The sequence below is a fragment of the Rhinatrema bivittatum genome, chromosome 1, assembly GCF_901001135.1.
Source record: "Rhinatrema bivittatum chromosome 1, aRhiBiv1.1, whole genome shotgun sequence".
Lineage (NCBI taxonomy): Eukaryota > Metazoa > Chordata > Amphibia > Gymnophiona > Rhinatrematidae > Rhinatrema > Rhinatrema bivittatum.
Window position 1 is genome coordinate 527,473,411 of NC_042615.1, and position 26,507 is coordinate 527,499,917.

A 26,507-nucleotide genomic window follows, 5' to 3' on the forward strand; every position below is an offset into this window, starting at 1 on the left:
CTGCAAGGGAAGTTGATGGTTTACTTTTCATATGTAAAATCTTGAAAACTAACCAAAATCAGAGCTATCTGGTAATTTAAGAAAAGCTGATAGTTAAACCATTTTATTTGAAAGACTTTAAAACCAAACAAAAATAACTGAAGTGGATCTATGATCATATGTTGGATACAAATTTATATCCTCCAGTTCTGTTTATGATAGCCCTTGTACACATATAAGATAAAGTTATATTTATTGAGTCATGCTGCCATTGACAAATATGAAGTTAAGAACATAATTACATGCCATACTGGGACAGACCAAAGGTCCATCAAGCCCAGCATCCTGTCTCCAACATTGTCAATCCAGGCCATAAGAACCTGGCAAGTACTCAAAAACTAAGTCTATCCCATGTTACTGTTGCTAATAATAGCAATCGCTATTTTCTAAGTCAACTTAATTAATAGCAGGTAATGGACTTCTCCTCCAAGAACTTATCCAATCCTTTTTTAAACCCAGCTACACTAACTGCACTAACCACATCCCCTGGCAACAAATTCCAGAGTTTAATTCTGCGTTGAGTAAAAAAGAACTTTCTCCGATTAGTTTTAAATGTGCCACATGCTAGCTTCATGGAGTGTCCCCTAGTTCTTCTATTATCCGAAAGAGTAAATAACCGATTCACATTTAACCGTTCTAGACCTCTCATGATTTTAAACATTTCTATCATATCCCCCCTCAGCCGTCTCTTCTCCAAGCTGAACAGCCCTAACCTCTTCAGCCTTTCCTCATAGGGGAGCTGTTCCATCCCCTTTATCATTTTGGTTGCTCTTCTCTGTACCTTCTCCATTGCAACTATATCTTTTTTGAAATGTGACAAGCAGAATTGTATACAGTATTCAAGGTGCGGTCTCACCATGAAGCGATACAGAGGCATTATGACATTTTCCGTTTTATTCACCATTCCCTTTCTAATAATTCCCAACATTCTGTTTGCTTTTTTGACTGCCGCAGCACACTGAACTGACGATTTTAATGTGTTATCCACTATGATGCCTAGATCTCTTTTTTGGGTTGTAGCACCTAATATGGAACCTAACATTGTATAACTACAGCATGGGTTATTTTTCCTTATATGCATCACCTTGCACTTATCCACATTAAATTTCATCTGCCATTTCGATGCCCAATTTTCCAGTCCCACGAGGTCTTCCTGCAATTTATCACAATCCGCATATCATTTAACTACTCTGAATAATTTTGTATCATCTGCAAATTTGATTGCCTCATTCATCGTATTCCTTTCCAGATCATTTATAAATATATTGAAAAGTTCAAGTTCCAGTACAGATCCCTGAGGCACTCCACTGCCCACTCCCTTCAACTGAGAAAATTGTCCATTTAATCCTGTTTCCTGTCTTTTAGCCAGTTTGTAATCCACGAAAGGACATTACCACCTATCCCATGACTTTTTACTTTTCCTAGAAGTCACTAATGAGGAACTTTGTCAAACACCTTCTGAAAATCCAAATACACTACATCTACCGGTTCACCTTTATCTACATGTTTATTAACTCCTTAAAAAATGTGAAGCAAGACTTGCCTTGGGTAAAGCCATGCTGAATTTGTTCCATTATACCATGTCTTTCTATATGTTCTGTGATTTTGATCTTTAGAACACTTTCCACTATTTTTCCTGGCACTGAAGTCAGGCTAACTGGTCTGTAGTTTCCTAGATCGCGCATGGAGCCCTTTTTAAATATTGGCGTTTCATTAGCCACCCTCCAGTCTTCAGGTACAATGGATGATAGTTACACATTTTTACTAATAATAGTTACACATTTTACTAATAGGTCTGAAATTTCATTTTTGAGTTCCTTCAGAATCCCGGGGTGTATACCATCTGGTCCAGGTGATTTACTACTCTTCAGTTTGTCAATCAGGCCTACCACATCTTCTAGGTTCACCATGATTTAGTTCAGTTCATCTGAATTGTCCATTTGAATCATTACCCATGAAAACCTTCTCCGGAACAGGTATCTCCCCAACATCCTCTTCAGTAAACACCAAAGCAAAGACATCATTTAATCTTTCCGCGATGGCCTTATCTTTTCTAAGTGCCCCTTTAACCCCTCAATCATCTAACGCTCCAACTAACTCCCTCATAGGCTTTCTGCTTCAGATATATATTTTTAAAGTTTTTACTGTGAGTTTTTGGCTCTATGGCTAGCTTCATTTCAAATTCTCTCTTAGCCTGTGTTATCAATGTCTTACATTTAACTTGCCAGTGCTTATACATTATCCTATTTTCTTCTGTTGGATCCTTCTTCCAATTTTTGAATGAAGATCTTTTGGCTAAAATAGCCTCTTTCACCTCACTTTTTAACTATGCCGGTAATCATTTTGCCTTCCTTCCACCTTTCTTAATGTGTGGAATACATCTGGACTGTGCTTCTAGGATGACCACGTCTCTTGTACACTTTTTACCTTTGTAGCTGCTCCTTTCAGTTTTTTTCTATTTTTCTCATTTTATCAAAGTTTCCCTTTTGAAAGTTTAGCACGAGAGCCGTGGATTTTCTTACTGTCCCCCCTTCCAGTCATTAATTCAAATTTGATAATATTATGATCACTATCGCCAAGCAGCCCTACCACCGTTATCTCTCTCACCAAGAATGCTGTGTTTTTTTGTAGGGTAAATATGTTTCATAATGTATGGACCTTGAAGCTATTCTCTACTCTGGGAGAATAGACTGATTGAAAATAACAAGTATGAAAAAAAGTAAGGCTCCAATACAGACTGAAATTTCAGGCTGCACCTACATCAGACCTTGACCTTTGCAATTCAGTTTTGATCGGGCTGCCTATATCTGTAACATGTAGCACAGAATACAGCTATGCAAGTTCTAATGGGCCCTACAATCATATTACTCCTGTGCTAACATCACTCCATTGCTGATTCAATGATGATTACATTTAAGAATTAACTCTGATCCAATCTACCATAGTCATTTTTAAAGGAATTACATATGTAAATGTAACATACTATTGTAGCAATTTTAAAAAGCCATTTGTACATGTAAAGTACACTTACATTTATTTTATTTAAAGTTTTTATAGACCGACATTCATTGGGAACATCACATCGGTTTACATGGAACTCAATGCAACGAACAGAACTGAAATCAAACCAGAGTAGAACTAATTTACAATTTACATGTGAATATCCTATGGACAATTCAATGGCGTATATTGTAGCAATTTTCAAAAGCTACTTACATGGGTAAAGTGCACTTGAACATGTAAAACTCAGTTTTAAGCATGTAAATACTTCTTAAAATCAGGCCTTAAATGCATATTTGAAATTTTACAAATCAACTAGGGCCCTGAGATCAGCAAGTCACAATCTTCTAGATTCAACAAGCAGAAACATGTGCCAGGACATTTGGTGTAATAGGCTTGCAGCTTTGGAATGCTTTGATAGTCGCTCTGAGTTCTAAAACATCTTTAAATTAATTCTGGAAATAAATTAAAGCCCTGATATTTTAAGCAAGCTTTTGGGACTGTAACAAACTAAGAAGATAACTTTAAAAGAATTGCACATGATCCCATAAAAGTGCATATATGGGCTCATGCACACGAATTTTATATCGGGCACAAGTGCGTGAATGATATGAAATATGGGTAATTTTAGCATATGTGTTACACCTGAATGTTCTGCATACATTTACATGTGGTTTTTCATTCATACACAAATTTGCATGTCAATCATACATGTGCATGCTTCCACAAATCACAACGTCTTGTTCTTCCAGGATGGCCTCATTCCACAATGCCACCACCAGTGTGTCAGCCCAACCTCACCACCAGGGACATCTCATGACTGGAATCCCTGGTGATGGCTCATGAGAGGGAGCTGTTCTCCATCCCAGGAGTGAGGAGCAACTTGAAAACTATGAAGCAGACCTAGAAAGGCCTGCAAAGAGAATTCAAACGCAGAGCATCATACCCATGTGGGGTAAGTAGATTGTGGGTTGTAAGGGTGGGGGCTGCTTACAGTGTTCATGGTGGTTCACTAGGAGGGATATAGAGGTAAAGGTAGTTGGAGTAGGGGCTGCTTCGAGTGTGCATGGGGAGTTACTAGGGGTGTAGGGATGTGTTACTACCCAAAGCTGTGTGCTTTCCATTGTACCAGAGTTATCCCTTTTTAATTAGCAATCACTAGAAAGAGATATTCCCACTGGCTGGATTGTCTAGCTTGGTTCCTCCTGAAAAGGGGTACCATGATAATTTATAGAATGTCCTTGTTCTGGTGCATTTTGGGGCATTGTTGTTTAAATGACTTGGCCCCTCACTCACCTCCACCACAAATAAACAATATGGACTATAATACCAAACTGAATTCAGGCAATCATCAGAGCTGGTCTATCAGCTGGAGCTGGGTCTGAAGTTTAATTGTCATTAGATATCATACTGAATTAACAGGTCAAAGGGTTGGTAGGGTAGAAGAAATGACAGAGTCCCTTTAGAAATCCTGGTCTATATAAATTCTAAGACACAGGGCACATATAAATGACTATGAGATACATACAGCCAAAAATATGGTCCATTTTCAGATGGAGAGAAATACTGGTTTCACAGGGAATAAGGCCAAGCCTGAAATATTAATCATCCAACCTCTGATGATGATGTATTTATCCATATATTCCATGCTATCCTAACATCCAAGATATACCTTGTAGAGGTGGAATAGCAACAGGCTCCATGGCATCAGCGACTGGTAGGTATAGTCCAGGTCTAACTCATATTGGAAACTATAGTAAGAAATACTGGATCAGATACTTAAGTCTGTGAGCAGATGGATCATGCTGTTAACTCTTGTGTTGACCTAATTATGCTGTTAGTTTTGTAAGGATTGTTATTTTATTCTTTTATTTCGTTGATATTTTTACATAATACTTTACTTTTAATTTCATATTTTATTATGTATGTTTTATATTGTAAACCATTTTATTTATTTTTATTTATTTATTTAGTGTTTTTCTATACCGGCATTCGCGATAGGTATCACATCATGCTGGTTTACATTTAACAAGGGGGGTGTAAAATGAAGATACAATAAAACTTTAACAGGTGCGAAGAGAAACGTTGCAGTTACAATAAAACAGGGATGTACACAACTGGGAGCAGAAATAAAAAGGCGATAGGAATTTAGCAGAAAGAGCAATTATTTACAATGTTATGGTATTTACAATGTTATTGTTTACAATGTTATGGTAATGTCTGAGAGTAAATTGAGGGTGCGTTAAGGTTCAGTTGGGGTCCGGAAAGGCTTTTTTAAATAACTACGTTTGAGCCTTTTCCTGAATGTTAGAAGGCAGGGTTCCTGTCGCAGATCCGGAGGGATGAAGTTCCATAGAGGTGGTCCTGCTGTGGAGAAGGCCCGGTCTCTAAAGGTTTTATGTTGAGAGGTTTTGGAGTGTGGTACATGTAATGATTCTCTATAAGACTCTCTGTGAGGTCTGGCGGAGGTATGTTTTTTGAATGGGATTTGTAGGTTAAGCGGAGCATGGTGATGAATAGCTTTGTAGAAGGTAGTAATGGACTTATATATGATTCTGTAGTGAATTGGCAACCAATGTAGGTCTTTGAGGATTGGAGATATGTGGTCTCTTCTCCTTGTGTTTGTCAATATTCTGGCTGCCGTGTTTTGAACCATCTGAAGAGGTTTGGTGTGAGACAAGGGGAGACCTAATAAGATAGAGTTACAGTAATCTATCTTAGAGAAGATTATTGCTTGCAGAACTGTTCTGTAGTCATGAAAGTGGAAGAGTGACTTTATTCTTTTTAGGACATGTAGTTTATGAAAGCAGTCCTTAGTTGTTTGGTTAATAAATGATTTTAGATTTAGCCGATTATCAATGATAGCTCCTAAGTCTCTTACTTGTGAAATTTGCAGGTTGGCTGGTGGATTCGTAGTGATGTTACTGTCTTCCAGGGATATGAGAAGGAGTTCGCTTTTTGAAGAATTTAGTATTAAGTTTAGACTGATGAGGAGGCAGTTGATTTCTAGAAGGCAATTTTCCCAAAATTCTAGAGTTTTTGTGATGGATTCTTTAAGGGGGATCACGATCTGGACATCGTCGGTGTATAAGAAGTGTTTTAGGTTCAGTTTGGTTAACAACTGGCAAAGTGGGAGAAGGTAAATGTTGAAGAGCGTGGGAGAGAGGGAGGAGCCTTGAGGAACTCCTAGTGAGGAAGGATAACAGTGAGATTCTTTATTGTGTATTTTGACCTTGTAGCCTCTGTTCCCAAGGAATGTTTTGAACCAGGCCAGTGCAGTACCTGTAATGCCGATGTTCGCCAGTTGATTTAGGAGGATGGAGTGGTTAACAGTATCAAATGCTGCCGAGAGGTCCAGGAGGATCAATAAGTAGGCATGACCTTTATCGAGGCCCATGATGAGGAAGTCTGTCAGGGAAATGAGTAGGATTCGGTACTTAATGCTTTTTGGAAGCCATATTGAGTAGGGAACAGGATATTGTGATCTTCGATGTAGGCCGATAATTGTGTGTTAACTAATTTTTCCATGACCTTGGCTATGAATGGGAGGTTGGAGATCAGATGGAAGCTGTTGGGATCTTTAGGGTCCAAGTTTGGTTTCTTTAGGAGAGGTTTGATGGAGGCTATTTTAAGGTTGTCTGGATAGATTCCCTGGGATAAAGAACAATTGATAATGTCCGCCAGAGCTTTAGAGATGGTATCAGGGATTAGCAGAAGCAGGTTGGTCGGAATTTGGTCAAAGGAATGTGAAGAAGGTTTCATTTTCTTCAAAACTGTTTGGATTTCTGAAGTTGTGATGGGTTTGAAGAATTGGAGAGATATGTCTTTGTTGGGGTGGAGATATGTACTGGAAGGCGAAAAGGTATTAGGCATCAGCTGTGTTAGAAGGTTAGTGACTTTATTGCTGAAGAAGAGGGCCAACTCATCTGCTTTTGCTTGAGCTTGGTTAAGTGGAATGTCGGGAACATTGATTTGTGTTAAATTGGATACGTAAGCAAAAAGGGCTTTAGAGTCGAAGATGAGGTCATGGATCTTATGAGCATAGAAGTCTCTTTTTCTTTTTAATGTAGAGCTCTTGTATACGTGGAGGGCAAGTTTGTAAGCAGAGAGGGTGGTCGAAGATGGTGCTTTACGCCATTTACTTTCTGTCATAGATAATGTTTGAGTTATCGAAGTTCATTATTGAACCATGTTTGTCTTTTGGCCGCGTTGTGTTTTAGTTTTTTTTTTGCTAGTGGACAAAGTTTGTTTGCTACCATTTCTGTTGTGTTGGACCAGGAGTGGAGGGCTGAGTTAGGAGTGGAGACGTCAATGAGTGGGAGTTCTAAGGTTAGGTGTTTGCTGAGGTCATCGGAGGAGCAAGATTTCCTGTAAAGAAATGATGGTTGAGGGAAGTGTTTGTTGCTCATTTGTGCCAGCGAGATGGTGGTAGAGATTAATGCGTAGTCTGACCAGGGGACTTGTTTGCACGCCGGGTGTGCTGAGTGTGAGATACCTGAGTTCACAAAGATGAGATCCAGGGTATGACCCACTTTGTGGGTTGGTTTGTTGATTATCTGCTTGAATCCCATGGCTGTCATGGTGGTTAGGAATGCTTTGCAGTTGGTTGAGAGTATGGTGTTGTCGACATGTAGGTTAAAATCTCCTAGGATTATAGCTGGGGAGTCCAGATTTAGGTGTGACGCTGTTATTTCAAGAATGGGTGAGGCATCAGAATCTAGACGACCTGGAGGGGCATAGACAAGAAGGATTTGAAGATGTTCTGATTTGAAAAGGCCTGTTTCTAGTTTAGCAGGTGAGTTGACTGGATATTGTGCGAATCTCAGATCTTTTTTGGCTGCTAGGAGAATACCCCCGCCCCTTTTTTTTTCCGTCGGGGGATAGAGAAAAAATCGTAGGTCTGTGTTGGTAGTTGATTTTTTTTGACTGTGCAATTTTCTGGAAAGCACTACGGGGCGCACAAAGGGGCAGGCCCCTTTGTCGCGCACCTTTGGCGCGTGACGCCCAGCGCACAGCACCGCGGGGAGTAGCCCTGATTTAAGGGCTTCCCTAGCTTTGTTGGTTTTTTTTTTCTATTTCCTGTCCCCCTCCCAGGCGCTGACGTCAGCGTCAGAGCGGCTCTTACCGGGTTGATCAGAGGTAGGAGCTCAGGGAATCCACGAGGTCTGAATCGCTGGGCTGGAGGCAGGGAAGGGGCCTGCCAGCTGGAACAGGTCCGGGCTTGTAAGTGGGTCCGGAGCAGAAAGGAAAAGTCCCGCGGGGAGTAGCCCTGCTTTAAAAGGCTTCCCTACCTTTGTTGTTGTTTTTTTTTCTATTTCCTGTCCCCCTCCCAGGCACTGACATCAGCTTCAGAGAGGCTCTTACCGGGTTGATCAGAGGTAGGAGCTCAGGGAGGGGAAATCCATGTGGTCTGAATCGCTGGGCTGAAAGCAGGGAAGGGGCCTGCTGGCTGGAACAGGTCCAGGCTTGTAAGTGGGTCCGGAGTTTATATACCACTTTTACAAATATCATTTAATCAAAATATAATTTTGATTAAATGATATTTGTAAAAGTGGTATATAAACACTTTTAAATAAATAAATATTATCAGAAGTGTAAATAATATACATATAACCGCAGCTTTAAAGAGGATATAAGCACAAATGTTACTACTATATAACCTAGCAATAACAAACACTTGTATATTTGCTATCTATTTTAATTAGGTACGTATGTATGATTTACTTTTGTATATCTTGCCCCGTAATGTGCAAATATATGCAATTTATGCAACTTAGAGAGTATAAAGGGCTAGTTCCTATTGCCTGTATTCCCATTTGTACCATGTCCAGATGGAGTAGAGCACTAGTAAGGAAGCCTGACTTCTTACCAAGAGAGATGGACTTTCGAGTGTGAGAAGTCATGAAGGTCCAGCATCTCCTTATATGGCCCCCAATCCAAGAGAGTGGGCTCATACAGGAAGGAGAGACCGTGACTGAAAATCTGCCACAGGCTCAGTGGAGTCTTTTACAACAACCACAGTGTGAAAGGCTTGAGCCACAAGTGGTGGGACCTCTGATATCTCGTCAAGCCAGAAACAGGTTAGGATGAGAGCTGAGGGGCTTACCAGCCAGGTCCCCTTCACTGCAGCAGAAAGGATGGTGCTAAGCACCATTTTGGATGCAGCAGTAGGAGGTTTTGGCCAGTTGGACACCTTGCAACTTTAAGGCCAGCAAAGTGAGCATTTTATATCTGAAATTTCAGATAAAGTGTGTGTATGGAATGATTTTTTTTATATCATGTGAGCCCTAAATGTAAAAATCCAAACTCTTTTAAGAAGCTTCACTCTCTTCCAACCTCCATATCACCAAAAATCCATCTACATTAGCGTTTAACCCCTCCCCCACACACACCATCTGTCCCCAAAAGCTTACCGCATCAAAGGGATGGTCTTCTGGGGGCAAGAACAATCTCCACTTGCTCCTGGCCCACAAAACTGGTTTCAAAATGACGCCGCTTGACCTCAGGAGCTTTCCCCTTGTCTAAGGAGCTCCATTAATCAGTTGCCTCGTTTTGAAATCGGGTGCTGGTGGGCCAGAAGTGAGCAGGGACTGCTCCTGTCCCTGGAGGATCACCCCTTCGACAAGGTATGTTTTTGAAAGTGTGAGGGTTCAACTCCTAATGAAGGGAGATTTAAATGGATTTGGGGGGGGGGGGGGGGGGGGACAAGGAAACTGGGCTTCTTAATGAGGTTTGGATCTTACGTTTAGGGCCCACAAGGGGCTCAGAGTGAAGGTTTCCAGGACGTTTGGATGACACTTGAGTGGGCGGAGGTGCTCACATGGGCCACACATTGCACATTCTTGGCTATGGCAAAGTTCCTGTTCACAGCAATGCGTGAAAAATATATCTCCTGAAAGTTTGCTACAACACTAGTGAGCTGTGAACTTGTTAGCATCTGTAGCACAACTGCATGCAAAGTGGCCACTAACCTGAAAACATTACCATGTGTTAGTGCATCAGACTCATAGACAGTCTATAATGGCAGACAAATGCCACAGGACCCATCCAATCTGCATGTTTTCCCTTCCCTGCTTCAGTTTTATAGAAAGGATTCCACTTCATCCCATGTCAGCTAAATAGTCTAATCTGGTCCTGCTTTTTCCCCCTTGTAGTTCTAATTTCTTTAGTGAAATCAATGGGAAAATTAGAGCAAAAAGTCCATGCATGCAATGGAACAAAATCAGGACTGGATCAGCCTGTTCAGTTGATCTGGGCTGAGGAGAAAACCCTGTTTGCAGACCCTACTTTATCTCTGGTTTTACTGTAACCCAAGCTGACAATCGGGTATCACTGACATTAAAATCGCTAGCAAGAGTTTTCTCAAAGATTTTTTCTGTACTAATGCTTACATCCATTCAGTAAATTTGTCTAAGCCTTGTTTTAGGTCCCGCCCGACACAGCATAGTGAAACATGGTCCAAGTCGGAGACCATCAGCATTTGCTATTTGGCTATTGAGATAAGCAATTTTTTATTTTTCTGATATAAAATAAACATTTTTAAAGAACCTTGGGATTTTTGGATAAGATTAGTTCTGTAACACACCTTCATCTTTTGCATCTGATGATTGATGGTGTGGGTGGGTACCTGCCTTCTGTTCTGGGCACTTTTACTATCACATCTCCATTAGTAACAATTCTTTGTGATTATGCTAGACTTTTAAAATTCCCTTCAGCTTGGTGCATCTAAATTAGGGTTTTCCAAACCTGTCCTGGTGACCCCCACAGCTAGTCAGGTTTTCAAGATATCTACAATGAATACATGAGATAAATGTATGTATGTCAGAGAATGAGTATATGCAAACTTGTCTCATGGATATTCACTTTTAAAAACTTGAACATCTGACTGGCTGCAGGGTAGCCAGGACAGGTTTGGGAAGCCTTAATCCAAATGATCTCTCTGGTTGAGCATTTTCTCTCCTCTACTCTTCATAAGAAGCATTGAGATGCAGGGTAGAACATTTTCCTATGCTTATTTTCCATGGAAAATGTCTCATTTCTAAAAAATCATTGTTTCATAAAATTCATTAGTAACAATGATTAGTAAAAAGATTGCCAATGCAATATTGGGCAAAAGTGGCAATTTCAAGCTTTGAATTTCTTCCAGTATAAATTTAAAATGCACAGGGAGGACAATTTTCAAACTGCTCTCAGAGGCAAACATCTGCAGGTACTTTCCAGACAATTACGTTCCTTTGACAAATGTTTACTAGAAATTCCTACTGTGAAATCCGTTAGCCTATCATTGACTCATAAACGTGTCTTTTCAGTTGCAGGTCCGACAATATGGAATGCTTTACCAGACTGTATCCGTTTGACTTCTAACCGTAGAGAATTAAAAAAATTACTGAAAACTCATTTATTTACTCAAGCTTTTCATCTGTAATAATTTTTATAATTCCATGCACTGTATTTAACATTCTGTTTTAAAATTGCTTGTGTTTTTGTTTTTAAATTATGTATGTGCTTTGACCACTTGTAAACCGCCTAGACGGATATACACTATCCATTGTGCGGTATATAAAAACTTTTAAATAAATAAATAAATAAATAAATAAATAAATACTTAATGCCCACAAATTTTAGCCGGAATTTGCAGGTATACTCGAAACTGACACCGATGTGCACACACAAAACTACATCTGCTCGGGAGCAGGCGTATAATTACTTGCATATGTTCAAATATTGAAAGTATGCACATATGTTCTGTCCCCACTCCTACTCCTCCCCAGGAATGTCTCTTTGTAATGAGTGTAAAAGTATACATGAAACTGCTTCTGTGCATACTTTTATGCACACAATCCTCTGGGCAATTTTTAAAAGGCCATTTATGCACATAAACCCAGGTTTTATATGCAAAATATCCTTCTGAATATTACCCCTAAATTTCTTTATTGACTTTACCCCTCCCAATATTTGTTTTATTTATTTACATCTGTAACCTGTTTTTCCCCAGAGAGCTACAAAGCGATGTACGCGACAATCAATATTATAATCCAGTAATTTACCTCATATACTCTGAGGGGCAGATTTTCAAAGGGTGTACTTTATTAAAATCTACCCCTAACATTTTTTTAAAAATCATAGTAAAAATATTGAAAGCACAAGGGTTCATCAGAACCCAACAACTGCTCAAGGAATAGCACCAATATAATAAATCATTACATGATCAGAGCAGATAAAAATAAACATTAAAACATTAGAGGTCTGATTTTAAAAAGCCTAAAACTGGGTTTTACACGTTAAAAATGCACTTTACTTGAGTAAGTGGGATTTTGAAAATTGCTACAATATTATGTTACATTTACACACTGAAAAGTAAATTTTAAAAGGGACATGACGATTCTATAACATGCGCGCATTGCCGCATACGTTATGAAATCAGCTACCCGTGTGCACATGCATGCCCAATTTTTATATCGGCACGCACATGGCATGCGGGTTCCGACTTGCGCACGGCAATGCTACCAGGCTTTGCCCGGTTCCCTATACCTGTAACTGACGTTCCTCCCTTTACCCCTCTCCACCCCAATTCTGCTCACTTCACCAGGACAGCACAAAATGGTGTTGTCCCACTGGCCCCTGCCCCGCCCTGCCCCCACCCTCAGCCCTCCCCTGGCCCGGCCCTTTTTAAATGCTCAGCACTACCACACGTTCTGGGAGATACGTGCGTGGCCAGGCCGTTTTGCAAGTGCTGTTCTGCACGCATGTGGCCTGGCCACACACGTATCTTCCGGGATTTCCGTGTGCCAGGGATTTAAAATTTGCCCCAAGGGCCTGATTTTTAAAAGCATTTACATGTGCAAAACTGGGTTTTACTCGAGTAAATGTACTTTACTCAAGTAAGTGGGTTTTTCACAATTGCTACAATATATGCAATTGAATTGTCCATAGGATTTGCTCGCATAACTGCACTTTACATGTGGAAATGGCATTTTGAAAATTGCTGTGTTAGCAGTTACATTTGCATGCATAAATCTTTTTGAAAATTCACCTGCCTACTTCTTTGAAAATTCAATTGTAGGGATGTAATTTTATTCAGTCCTACCCTCCAACTTGTGCAGCAACCTATAAGCTGAAATAATTGTTCAAAGGCAGTATCAAACAGCCATACCTTATATAGCTTTCCACAAGTAGCTACATCAGCTTAAGACTTTGAGGAATGAAATTTTAGCAGGAAGGACCTACTCAGGAACAAGTCCTGCTATTAGTCTGCAGCAAGTTGATTTTAGTTGAGACATCATGAAGTGCAAATTGGGACAAACGCAAGGCCATTCCAGGTACATATTGCTGTATGAGAGCTCAGATATTGTGGGGCTAATCTATTTAACAATCCATAGACCATAAAAATGATCTTAAATTAAATTCTTTAAGGACAGGCAAAATCTGATCATAGATTTGAGCTCCTGAGAACAAGCGAGCTGCAGTCTTTTTCACTCCTTGAAGCTTTTTTAGCAGGTTTTTAGAAAGGTTATGTAGAGGGAATTATAGGCATGAGATAAAAAGTGCATGGACTACTGTAACTAAATCCTTTTAGTCTAAAATTAGGTGTAAATTCCAGGTTTTCCACAGGTGGAAGAAAGAAGTTCTCACCACTTTACTAATATGGGCTTGAATAGTTAGATGTATAGCCAAATAAGATTTTTGTTTTCTTAATTGGGTTTATAATTTTGTCATGCATACGCACTGAAGGAGAAGGAGACCTCAATAGTGATCTTCATAGCTACAACATTTCTGTCTTTGTTTAATTTTCGCTTATTTGCTAGAAAGTTCTCAACTTCCTGAAAACATGTATTCTGTTTCTCCACATTTTTCTGACCAGCAGTACCAAATCACAGTAAATCTGGATATAGTCTGTGGACATTTTATATCCTAAGTCTAATTCACTGATAATCTGAGTCAAAGGCTGCATATATAAGAAGAACAAAACAGGGGATAAAATAGACCCCTGTGGAACTAGAGACTAAGGGGCCAATGCAATAAAGTCACGTAGAAAGCGGGCGCTGAAAAGTCAGCGCCCACTCTCTTAGGGGTAGATTTTATAATTCTATGCACGAACGAACAAAAGTACGCCGGATTTTATAAGATACGCGCTTAGCCACGCGTATCTTATAAAATCCGGGGTCGGCGCGCTTAAGGGGGTGCACATTTATGCAACTTGCGCAAGCCGAGCCCTGCGCGCGCTGCCCGTTCCCTCCGAGGCCGCTCCGAAATTGGAAATTTCGAAGCGGCCTCGGAGGAAACTTTCCTTCCGCCTCCCCCGACGTTCCCCTCCTTCCCCTACCTAACCCACCCCCCCCCCCCCCCCGGCCCTATCTAAACCCCGCCTACCTCTGTCACAGAAGTTACGCCTGCTTGAAGCAGGCGTAACTTTGCACGCGCCAGGCCGGCTGCCGCGTGCCGTGATCCGGTCCGGTGGCTAGTCCAGAGGCCACGGCCACGCCTCCGGAATGCCCCTGGGCTGAAACCACGCCCGCGGCACTGCCCCCGGATGATGCGCCGACCGTGTCACGCCCCCGACACGCCCCCTGATGACGCGCCGTCCACGTCACGCCTTCCGACACGCCCACCTCAAGAAAGCCCCGGGACTTGCGTGCGCCGGAAGCCTATGCAATATAGGCTCGGCGCGCGCAGGGGTTTTTTTAAAAGGGTTACGCGCGTACCTTATGTGTGTAACCCTTTTAAAATCCGGCCCTTAATGCGCCCCCAAGGGGGAGTGCCATGCAATATTTAAATGAGGGGGTTGCGTTAGCAAGGAGGTGCTAGGGTCGCTTGTGCTAACGCGAACCCAAACGGTTTTTGTGACTGCCGTACGCCGGTCACGAAAACCGACGCGGGGTTTATCGGCGGTTTTCGTGGCTGTCCGTCGGTAAGGAAAACCGACGTCGATAAACCTGGCCTTGGTTTTCGTGACCGGCGTACGGCAGTAAGGAAAACCAGCGCTGAGTTTATCGGCGTCGGTTTTCCTTACCGGCGGATGGCAGTCTCGAAAATTGATGCCAGGTTTATCAGAGTCGGTTTTCGTGGCTGTCCACTGGTAAGGAAAACCGACGCCGATAAACTAGGCGTCAGTTTTCATGATGGTTCTGACTGTCAATTTTTTTTTTTTTTTACTTTTCTTTCTTTTATTTTTCCTCCTTCTTAATATCACAATGATATTAAGTAGGAGGCCGTACAGAAAAGCAGTTTTTTCTGCTTTTCTGTACTTTATTTTGATGTGCACAGCTATTAATGCCTGCTCCAGGCAGGCTTTAATAGATGACAGTTAAATGTGCGTCCGAGACGCACTTTTTTTTTTTTTTGTATTGGGAGTGAATGCCTAATAGCCTCATTCGCATGCATCTGCATGTGATGAGCGCTATTAGACTCACTCCGCGTTTAATCGCGTTGAATGTGTGCTAAACCCCTTATTGCATTAGGGGATTGATTAGCGCCTATTGTACCTGAGTCCGACTGCAGGTTAACAGTGCGCTTGGCTGAGCATTGCATCGGCCCCTAAATATCAGGGCTCCGAGAGCTCATGGCCTCAAGATAGCCTCTATCATCTCCCTTTCAGAAAAGAAGAAAACCATTTATATATTTTGCCTTCGATACTGTGGGCAAGCAGCCTAAAAAATAAAATGTCATGGTCCAGTCAATAATAAATACAGCTGTATGGTTAAAAGAACAATTACCAAGTCAACACCTTTATCTAGATCCCATCAAGTTCAATTACTTGGCTACTTAAAACTCTGAGATACAGCATGGGAAAATAATATGGTAGGATGTTTTATTTGTATTTATTTATTTATTACTAAATTTAACATCAACTAACATGCCAAATAAAATCACAAATCTATTTATGGCATCAGGAAGATTTGCATAGTAACATTCTCTAGGAACATTTTATGCAAATGAGGGAAAACTTGGCAATTCAACATTTTCCAGGGAATTCACATTTCTGATGTGAAATATATTTTCCATCAGTCTGGGGTTTACATTCTCCCTGAAACACCTACTCTTACAAATCACAGTGGCTGAAAATACGTAGACCAGATACTAGACCTACCTACTGGTTCAGTTACTCCATTCAGTTCCCTGCTAGAGAAATCCATCAGTGACATAGGAGTCACCTCTGATCTGTTCTCTTTAAATCTGTAATCCAAACTTTTAAAGTAAATATTTAAATTGCTGTTTTGTTTTCATATTGACTTTGTGTTTTAGGCAAATTATGAAGTGTGTAAAGGAACTTGCAAAACATCCTTTTATAAATGTTTGACAACACAGATAAATATACGCCCACATTAACGTAAATAAAGCATTTCATTTTGTAACATTTTTTCTTTCTGCAAAATCATCTCATCTATTACCACCGATTTTCTTAAGTCTATTTAAAGTGCTTGAACAGAGAGAATGTTTATGATTATAGTTACCAGGTGACTCAATTTCTGTTGGTCAGTCTAATCCAGTCTTGGCTTTATTTATTTATTTGGATTTTGTCCACATATTGGTAGCTCAAGGCGAGTTTCATTCAGGTGCAGTAGATATTTTCCTGTTCCCATTGGGGCTTACCATCGAAGGAAGTTATTCACTAAGCCCGCAGTATTTTTCCCGAGAAAAATCCCATAGGATTCTCATTGCTATGGTAATCGGTATATCACAGCAAAGTTGCCCCAGTTCCGCTGCATGCAATGATGTCCCTAAGGCCTGAAGGATCACCCCCAGTATCACCAAAACCTCTCATTCCCTCTCCAGGACGCTCCTTGAGGCAGCCCAAGTCTAAGAACCAAAAGGATGTCATAGGTGCCAGTCCTGGCCACAGGCCCCTCCCCTTTCTCCCAAACCCCTCCCTTTCTGCTCTGAACCTCACACAACCCTCTCCACCCACTCGGCCCTTACCAAGCAAGCCCTGGTGATCCAGGGGGGCCCAGAGCACCACCTAAGGCTCCAAGAATCCAAATAGTGTAATTTGGAAGATTTTATACCTTTATTCCTATCACACGATGGGGCACAGACTGGCTGACCAGCGCCATTTTGAAAAATAGCAGCATCAGGTCTGGAGCCCCAGGAACTGCTCTCGGCCATACCGGACCATCAGGCCTTACTCAGTAAGACGGTAAGTTTTAAACAGGGGCTCGGTGCACATGTTCATTGGCCTGCACCCAGGGGATGTGGCCGTTTTATAACAACGTGTATAACATCCCAGCACTCAACAGAACTCGCAAGCATAATCCTCCTCCTTCGTGCTCTCCTGATGTACCCTCCTTTTCTACCCCTCCCTGCTCACTCCCTTGATCCGTTAAGTTCTTTGAAAATGTTCTCCGCAATATTCTGTTATTCAACGACTAAGAAAATATGTTGATTGTTCACAAAACCCTACTGTTCCCAACTACTATGTTAACTCCATTTGACTGTAAGATAATTGCATATGTTGGATGATAATTGCAGATTTGTAAACCATTATGATGGCTCTACCGAATAACGGTATATAAAACCCTACAAATAAATAAATGCGTGCATGCTATAAAATAGCCTGCCTATGCGCATGCAATTTTAAGTGGACGTGCACCTATGCACGCAAATCACGCAATTTCCACTTCTACCGTGTAAGCGGCGGGGGGGGGGGGGGGGGAATTAATAGACACGCGTGCAAACATCATTACCAGTTTTCCCAGTTCATTCACAGTTCGCTCAGGTAAGGGATAGGACTTCCAAACCCCTCTAGTTTAATAGCCTCCCTTCTCCCCTGCTAGCCCCGACCCTTAAAACACCGCCAATATATCTATTTATCTTTATTTTGTTACTTACATGCCATCCACAGCAGAAATAACGTTTCATGGCAGGGGACCCCAGCACGTGGCTGTGTGCGTAAGTATTTCTGCGCTACTTTGAAGTTGAAAGCCAGGAACGCCCATGCCCTGCCTAGATGGAAGGGGAATGAGACTGAGGGTTTCTTCAGATTTCCAGGGTTTTCCCTACACTTGGGGGTGGGGGGGGACTGTTTGGGCCAATAGGACACTTTATATGACAGGCTCGTGCTCATAGACACTTGTTAGTGCTGTGCTATTTTATTTGCATTAGATTACCTTCATGCTAATCAGCTCATTACAAAACTGGCAGGGGGGAGATAAGGCATGTTATATTTCAAATACAACATGTTATTACTGCATGTAAGGTGTTTACTGAGTGGTAAATGCCTAATGCAACTTAGTTAATGACCCCCTAGGTTTGTATCTGAGACAACAGAGGGTGAAGTAACTTGCCCAAGTTCATAAGGAGCATCAGCTAAATTTGAACGCTGGCTCCCCTGGTTCTTTGCCTGCTACCCCTGCCACTAAGTCACTCCTCCACTTTACCTCATTGCAGGCATGGACTTGTAGTTCTGATTTATCTTAAAATAAAAGAAAGCATACAAGTTCACATGTACAATGCAGTAAAACCAGGACTGGCACAAACTGACCAGGAGGAATCAAGCTAGTTAGTACATTTAGGTGGATCAGTTTTATTTTTTCTTTTGGTTTTTTTGTTTGTTTGTTTATTTGTTTACCTATTTTGTTGAGGGGTGGGATATGACGGAGAGAATGGAAATTGTTCACTTAGGAAAAAATATATATTCAGCTTTGGCAAAGATCTCTAGAACACAGTAAATGGCTTCCAAAATAAGTGGTTAGTAACTCTTTAGCCTGAATCACACATTCTTATCTCTTGTTATTCTGTTCTTTAGTACCCTGTATACAAAATGCCTGTGGAGTTGGGGAAATAAGGAGACTCATAGGATGTGAAAACGTGAGTTTTCTCTCTGAAATAATGCACATATACGCTAGAAGGAATAAACTTTCAAATGCTTATTCACACCACTGGCCTACGGTCAGTGCTCTGTGAGGCTCCCTTCCCTGCAGGTTGTAGGCGCTGCCTTTCTGATGTCTCCAGTCTTGGCGGGCTCGGTGGAATTTCACATGCATTTAAATAAATAGAGGTATGGAAGTACATAACTAGTTTATTCTTCTTGACTGACCATTATTCTACAATAAGTCACAGAAGTTTACAAATCAAATGCAATACAAAATTTGTAGAACATGAGTCATAATAAAGGCAAATTAGTCACGATATTGTACATCTAAATATATATGCCGTATATAGATTTAATAGATTTACACAGCAAGAAAAACACATATCTAAGAATAGTAAGTAAAACAAAAGCCCAAAATAACATATAAAAAGTTGCACAAATAGGAAGTAAATGTTTTTTACTACTAGAAGTACCCCAGATGGAACAAACACAGAGGGAGGAAAAAAAGGCATTAAACAGCATAGGCTTGACATAAAAGCCGGGCTTTAACTCTTTTTCTAAATTTAAAATAGTTGTTCTCATCTTTCATATCCAAAAGTGAGTTCCAAAGAGAGGGCGCCAAGAAGCTAAAAGCTGTCCAATATGTCCAGCTGGATTAGAAAAGAAGAGCAGTAAGCAAATCCAGTATTTCCACATCAAAAATTAAAATCTATTTTACACTCATTGCCTTATGTCATTGCACCGCTTTCATGCAAAAATTATATCAAGACTTAAATCCTGTAAGGAAATCATCGTTCTGTGATATCGCATGACCATTTTTATAAATTTAATGCTTTTTTTCTGGAAAAAAGGTGCCAGTATCCACATGCAGGGCCTTCCTTAGGGTTGGGATGGGAAGGGATAAACAGCCAGGGCCCAGCCCCATGCAACTGACTACAGAGTCTATGAAATGACAGTATTTGTCATGACAGAAGTTTTGTGTTTTGTGTCTCAGACTGTGGTGGGAAAGGATGCTACTAAATAATAAATATAACCCCCACTTATAACAAATTTCAAAACTATGCACAAAAAGGTAACGAACGAATACCCTTTAAATGACCATTCATAATAGACACAACCGGCTGACAAAAGCCTTCATCGCCTTATCATACTGAAGCTTTTTTTTTCACATATTTGTTTTTGAAAATAAAAGTTTTTGACTTATCTTAGTCACTTGAGTTAGTCCTTCATCCTATGACTAACTCAAGTGACTAAGGGGGGTCGTTTTTTTAAAGCTAGCGCACGCGAAAAGTCCTTTCTCGCGTGAGATAGCTAAAAAGGGGCGGAGTCGGGGTGGCATCTTCCCCGGAAGAGGAATAGTCGGGGCGGACGCCGCGAAGACAGCGTGAATGGTGAAAAGGTAAGCAGCCTTTTCGCTGCCCATTTCGCACCCAATAGCACCTCCTTTTATGATGGCGCTATTGGGTGCGAAAGCAGGCCCCCCCCCCCACTTCGCCACCGCACGATTCACGACACCGCGGTGTTTTAAAAATATAGGCCTAAGGCCTGGATTTTCTAAGGTCGCAGACCTTAGAGAATCTGGCGGTAACAGGGGGTGGGGGTGGGGGGTGGGTGAAGCAGGGGGCAGGCCTGCGAAAGCCAGCAGTGATCGCACCTCCGCGGTTCTATCACTGCCGGCTTTTGCACCCAATAGCGCCATTGTAAAAGGTGGTGCAATTGGGCATGTTACTTGCAGCGAAAAGTGTTCTTACCTTTCCGCCAGTGAAGTTTCCGCTGCATCCATCCCGACGACTCCCCGACTCCTCCTCTTCCAGGGCAGACTCTGCCCCGATCTAGCTATCGCACGCAAAAAGTCCCTTTTCGCGTGCGATACGCTACGAAAATGACCCCTTAAGATAAGTTAAAAACTTTTATTTTCAAAACCAATGTGTGAAAAAATGCTTCCATGTGATATGACCTATGATTAAAAATAAGGCAATAAAGGCTTTTGTTGTCTGGTAAGTGCCTATTATGAATGGTCATTAAAACAACATTTCAAATATTACACCCGACCCTGGAATACTAATACATTTCCTATTAGGAAAACAGAACAAGCCCGCTGCTACAGATCACTGCACAGAAATGACACACTAGCTGAATACTTCACCTTGATGTCACAGGCAGAACATGAGGACCCTCACCAAATACAGAAAAGGTGACCAGAAATTATAAATTGAAATATGCAGATAAAAACTGAACTGGAAGCCAGACTGTGCATGCAGTGCAACTCTGTAGAAATAGAAACAAAAATGCAATAATGCATTTCTTCCTGTACTGTGCAAAATACAACGATAACAGAGATGCTGTGCATTCCCATTGCCAAAGCTGGCATTCGAATCACTCAACGAAAAGGAAAAAAGGCTTTTATTTCCTACCTTCATTGTCTGGACCTTTTGAACTCTATCCTAACACCCTCCTCACTACAATGACAGGGGGCTCTGCAACAACAACAGAAGACCTCCTTCCCACAAACAAATGAACAACGATGGGGGCTTAGTAGCCCCAACATAACTAACACTAACACTAAAACACACACACACACACAAACAATGCCAGGGCTCAATGACCCTAACATGCTCCTTGCCACTCCCTCCCAAATACTTTGCCCTCTTCATCTCCACTTCAGGGTCCTCTCTCTCTCCTCAGGGGCCCAAGCATCAGAACTATTGTCTCCCCGCTTAGGGGTCTCTCCTCCCCAAGTCCCTTCTCCATGCAGGATGACACAGGGAGGGGAGAGGAGGCGGCACTGGATGCATGCTTTTTTAGGAATCATACAGTGATTCAAGCAGGTGGAGGAAAAGGTGGTACTTACCCCCTTAAAAAATACCCTGTATATACTTTTACTGTGCATTTAAAACAGCTCATAAGAGAAAAAATACTTCCCAAATTAATCTCTACCAACACCAGTTTGGAAAGTATTTTGTCTCCTATGACTTGCAATGCAGTGCAAAACTATATAGAAATAGTCACGAGATATTATGGGGCTATGATTTGAGATAGCTATAAAGTGCTGTTAGAATTGCTGGTGCTGTGCTTGGGTATCCCAATCTGTTTTTTCATATGAAGGCTATGGTAGGAAGTCAAGCTCTGAGTACAAAGTTGATTTAAATAGAAGGGAGTGAATTCTGATGTGGAAATCATATTTGTTCATACTGCATATAGAGGGTTATTTTGTGTAAATGCAGAGCACTTGCCAGCATTGGGTTGGCCTCTGTTGTGCTCTTCTTTCCACACATTTTACATCTTTCAATCTCCGAAAAAGTTCAGTTGCTCTTTGTTATTCTTTTTCTAGACCTACAACCTCCTTTTCAACATAGGGAGATAAAATCTCTAAACAATAAACAAGGTATTTATTTAATTTAAAAAGCTTGATATTCTGCTACTTCTAAACAATTTATCCAGAGTGGATTACAGTAAAACATACAAGAAAAACACACACAACAGTCATAAATTTAGAATAATTAAAACAAAATCAGCATAAAGACATTGTTTTTATGGACTCATCTGCCATACAGTTCTAGGAAGGTTTACTCCTGCCTGGATTCATGCAAAGCACATATGGCTGCAGAGTAGGGATATGCATTCATTTAAAACAAATAAGGAATCCAAATTAAAAAGGCCTTTCTTTTGTTGGTTCAGTTCATTTTAAGTGAAACAAATCCCTGATGGCGCCAAAAAGTCTGAAACTTTTCGAGTCATTAATTTCCAGAAATAATGCACACTATTTCCAAAGAGTGTGCGCTTTTTCATGAAATGAATAACACCTGGAAACACAATTTGACCAGATCCACCGCCCATCCCCCCCCCCCCATCCCCAGTAAAGCAAAATAAATCAAACCAAACATTTTTTCTCTGCACACCCCCAGTGCAAAGCAATGCTCCAAAATCACGAAATACCACCAAGGAAAAACAAAACAATCATCAGCTCCTTCCTCAGTTCTCTACTGACCTGTTTTTCAATATAAAAGATTTTCTACTCTAACCTACCGTCCCTCTGCTTCTTTCCACTAGACAAACTTCACCACACTTTCTCCTCTTATCCTGCTTTGATTTGCTGTCAATCTCCTTATTCTTTTATTAGGCACCTAAAAAAATGTTTGACTTTCAGTTCATAAAGCAGTGAAGTGTGTCAGGAAAACAATTAGCCAGTACAGTGCTCAGATGTACCCAGGGTTCTCACTTGATGTCATCTCAGGGGTACAGATTTAAAACTAGTCACTGTTCGAAACGAGCATTTACAGTTACAGCACCTGGGTCTGCAATCCACTTCCAGTTCTGGTTAGAGGTGAACCGAATTACTTACAATTTCAGAAGTTGGTCAAGGTTCATCTATTTCCTTTTAAGGATGAATGAAGGGGCTTGTATACTGCTGCTAATGCAGATACTGCAGTTGACCTGGGAAAAAAAGGCTGGGTGTGTAGCGAGGTGGCGGGATATGACCATAGCTGGAAGAGGAAACTGAGAGAGTACTAGAGGATGATAGGCAGTAAGAGCTTTGTTTTATTATGAATGTGTGATTTTAAACTGCTTTTAACACTGTTTATGTGGTATATAAATTTAGTAAACAAATACATCAGAATATGTTATTAACTCCACCCTCCTTAGTAACAAGCTGGAAGAAAACTTCACAACCACAGTTTATGGGGAATATTCGAACCACACAGAGGCCTAAAAAATGATCGCATTGATTGGGTATTTTTCTAAAATTTTGGCCTTTTAGGCCTTTGTCACTGACTTCCCAGTGCACAATACATCCAAGTAATTTCATTACATCTGGATAAAAGAATGATATTTGGGACTTTAATTTATTACATTTAAATTGACTTTAAGAACCCTCTCCATCAAATTTTTGGAGAGAGCTCTGCAACTACCTCTATAATTGGAAAGAATCAATAATATAAGACCAAAGTAATGAATTATAAAATCACAGAGTTTTTGGAAAAGACCAGCAGTGTAAATGGACTGTAATGAACAAGGAATTATAAAACAAATAAAAAACTTTAATTTAATTATTAGTAAAGTAATTATTAGTAATTATTAGAAACTTTAATTTAATTATTAGTAAAGTTGAGTTGGAAACCTTAATCAGCTTCCATCCAGCATGATTATTACTGCTGTATACAAACGACTGATGTGTAAATATGGTTTTAACAAATGCTCAGGGCCTTGAAGATGATCTCCCCACCTCCTGACAGGGAATACTGGGATTCAGAGGGGCTTAAAGACAGTAGAGACAGTTTGAACCATCAGAAGCCCTTAAATTCAGAGGTATCTTTTGAGGTCCTAGAGTGGGACATCAGTCCGAGGGTTATATCTCTCTCTAGAGCCTCAGGCTGGTTTGCTGAATCAGTCTTTGACTGTGAACTTTCCAACCCGATGCCTCTCCTCTGATAATTCCCTGGTACACTCCTCCAATTCTCTGAAGAATCCCCTTCTCTCTTGAGCCCCCTCAGATCCTCGTCTTGTTTCATCAGCTTTTCCCTCAGCACGCTGGGGATTTCCCAGGACTTTTACCCCTCCTGGATTCTTGAAATCCTCGTGCTTCTTCTCCCAGACCTCCCTGCGGAGGTGAAAGGCTTGTCAAAGTGTCCTCTGCAAGGGGAAATAGAAATATCCAGCCAACTTAGATGGGATATTTTGTGGCACAGCTATGCTGCTCAATAATCGCTGTGGAAATCGCTACTTAGACGGATAAGTTATCCATCTAAGGCTGAATATCACTATTTAGCTGTATAACGTATCTAGCTAAGTAGCTCCACCCTGATCCGCCCATTGCCTGCCCACAACTTATCTGGCTATCTATTGGACGCTGATTACACCAGATATTTGGTGACCGCTAGATAGCCGGATAAGTCCTACTTGTTATCTGGTGTTTGAATATCGATCTCCCCATAATTAAAAACTCAACATTTTTTTAAAATTCCCCAAACATTAATAAGATATTTAAAATAGCAAGTATATCAAATAACAACCAATAGTTAAAACAAATAAAGATAAAAAATATTCACCGCTGCCCATACTTGGGAACTTTTGGTTTCCAGTCACCTTGAGCAGGGATGAATTAAGGGGCAGGCCAACCGGACAATCATCCGGCCAACTAAGAGCATGATGAAACAGCTGGGTGGTCAGAACCTCCATTCTCTTTTTTTTTTTTTTTTTTTTCAGCTGTTCGCCTATGTGGCCAATGGAAACAGGCAGTCAGCTTTGAGTGGCAAGCAGCACAGCAAGGGACAGAAGGCTGGAAGGTCCTGCCTTCTACCTTGAGCTCCAAGTTCCCATTCCACTCTCTCCTCAGTCTGGACTGTGTGGTGGAGAGGTAAGAGAGGTTTAAACAGGGCAGTCCTGCTGGAAGGTAGCAGCTTTTTCTCCCTTGGACTGCTGCATCGTGGGAGGAAGGGAAGGTGACTCCTTTGGCCCTGCTGCAGGCCGCATTGGCCGTGGGGCGAGAGGCGAGGGCTTTCTCGCGCTTTGCTCTGGGCAAGCTCAGAGGAGCAACAGGGGATCTATATTTTTCTTTCCTCGGCTGCCAGAAGCAGTAAATATTTTGCTTTGCTTGCCTCCCTGTGCACAGGGCTGACTGATAAATGCCATGTAACCTGTTAAGAACAGTCCTGGTCCCTATCACACCATTCCAGCATGCTCAGGAGCATAGGCTTCAGAACAGTGGGAGGGTGGCAGGGGCCATGTCTCCCCAATATTTTCTCGACAACGGCAGAAACCTCATTGGTGGCAGTGGGAGGGTGCATTATTCTCTTTCTGCTGCTCATCCCCGTGGTGTTACCATGACCCCCTCACTCACCCTTTCTGCACCTGAAGAATCAAAGGATCATGGCCTTGCAGCGTGGGTTGCTTTCTCTCGCCTGGCTGTCAGTGCCTGAATGACATCATCAGGTGCCATTAGCCAAGGAGGAAGAAGTAGCCTCCACTGCCAGGCCACAATCCTCTGAATGTTTAGACGCATGGAGGGCGAGTGAGAGGGTTGCAGCAGAGCCGGTGGAAAGGAAATGATGCACTAGCCACCTGCAGTGAGTGAGGGGATTGTGGTTGAGAAGTTATGGGAGGGGGAGCAAGACCGCTGGGGACTGGAGAACAAGATTTTTGGGAAGTAGTGTGTCTGGGAGGGGGAGGGGAAAGGGTGCTGTTGAACAAGACTGCTGGTGAGTGAGGGATCTGGGAGGGGAGGGGAAAGGGGGCTGGGGACCAAGAATGTTGGGAGTTGGTGATCTGAGAGGGAGCTTGGGACCAAGAGTGCTGGGGAGTTGGGGATCTGAGAGGGGGCTTGGGACCAAGAGTGCTGAGGAGTTGGGGGCTGGGGAACAAGGCTGCTGGGGAGTGGGGGTCTGAGCACGTAGAGGGGAGAGGGGGCTTGGGACCTAGCATGCTGGGGAATTGGGGTTCTGAGAAAGGAGAGGGGGCTTGTGACCAAGACTGCTGAAAAGTTAGGGGTCTGAGAGGGGAGAGGGGACTTGGGACCAAGAATGCTCGGGAGTGGGGAGCTGAGAGAGGAGAGGAGGTTTGGAAGCAAGAATGCTGGGGAGAGGGAGCTGAGGAACAAGACTTCTGGGGATGGGTGATTGAGAGCCCGAAAGTCTTTGCCTGTTTGTGCATGCGTATGAGAGCC

General features: G+C 41.7%; 1 protein-coding gene across 5 annotated transcripts in view; it reads right to left on the bottom strand.

Annotated features, from left to right (window-relative positions):
• LOC115097476 (histone-arginine methyltransferase CARM1-like) overlaps nucleotides 1-26,507 on the bottom strand; it is a 296,952-nt gene that overhangs the window by 198,939 nt on the left and 71,506 nt on the right. The window lies entirely within an intron of this gene.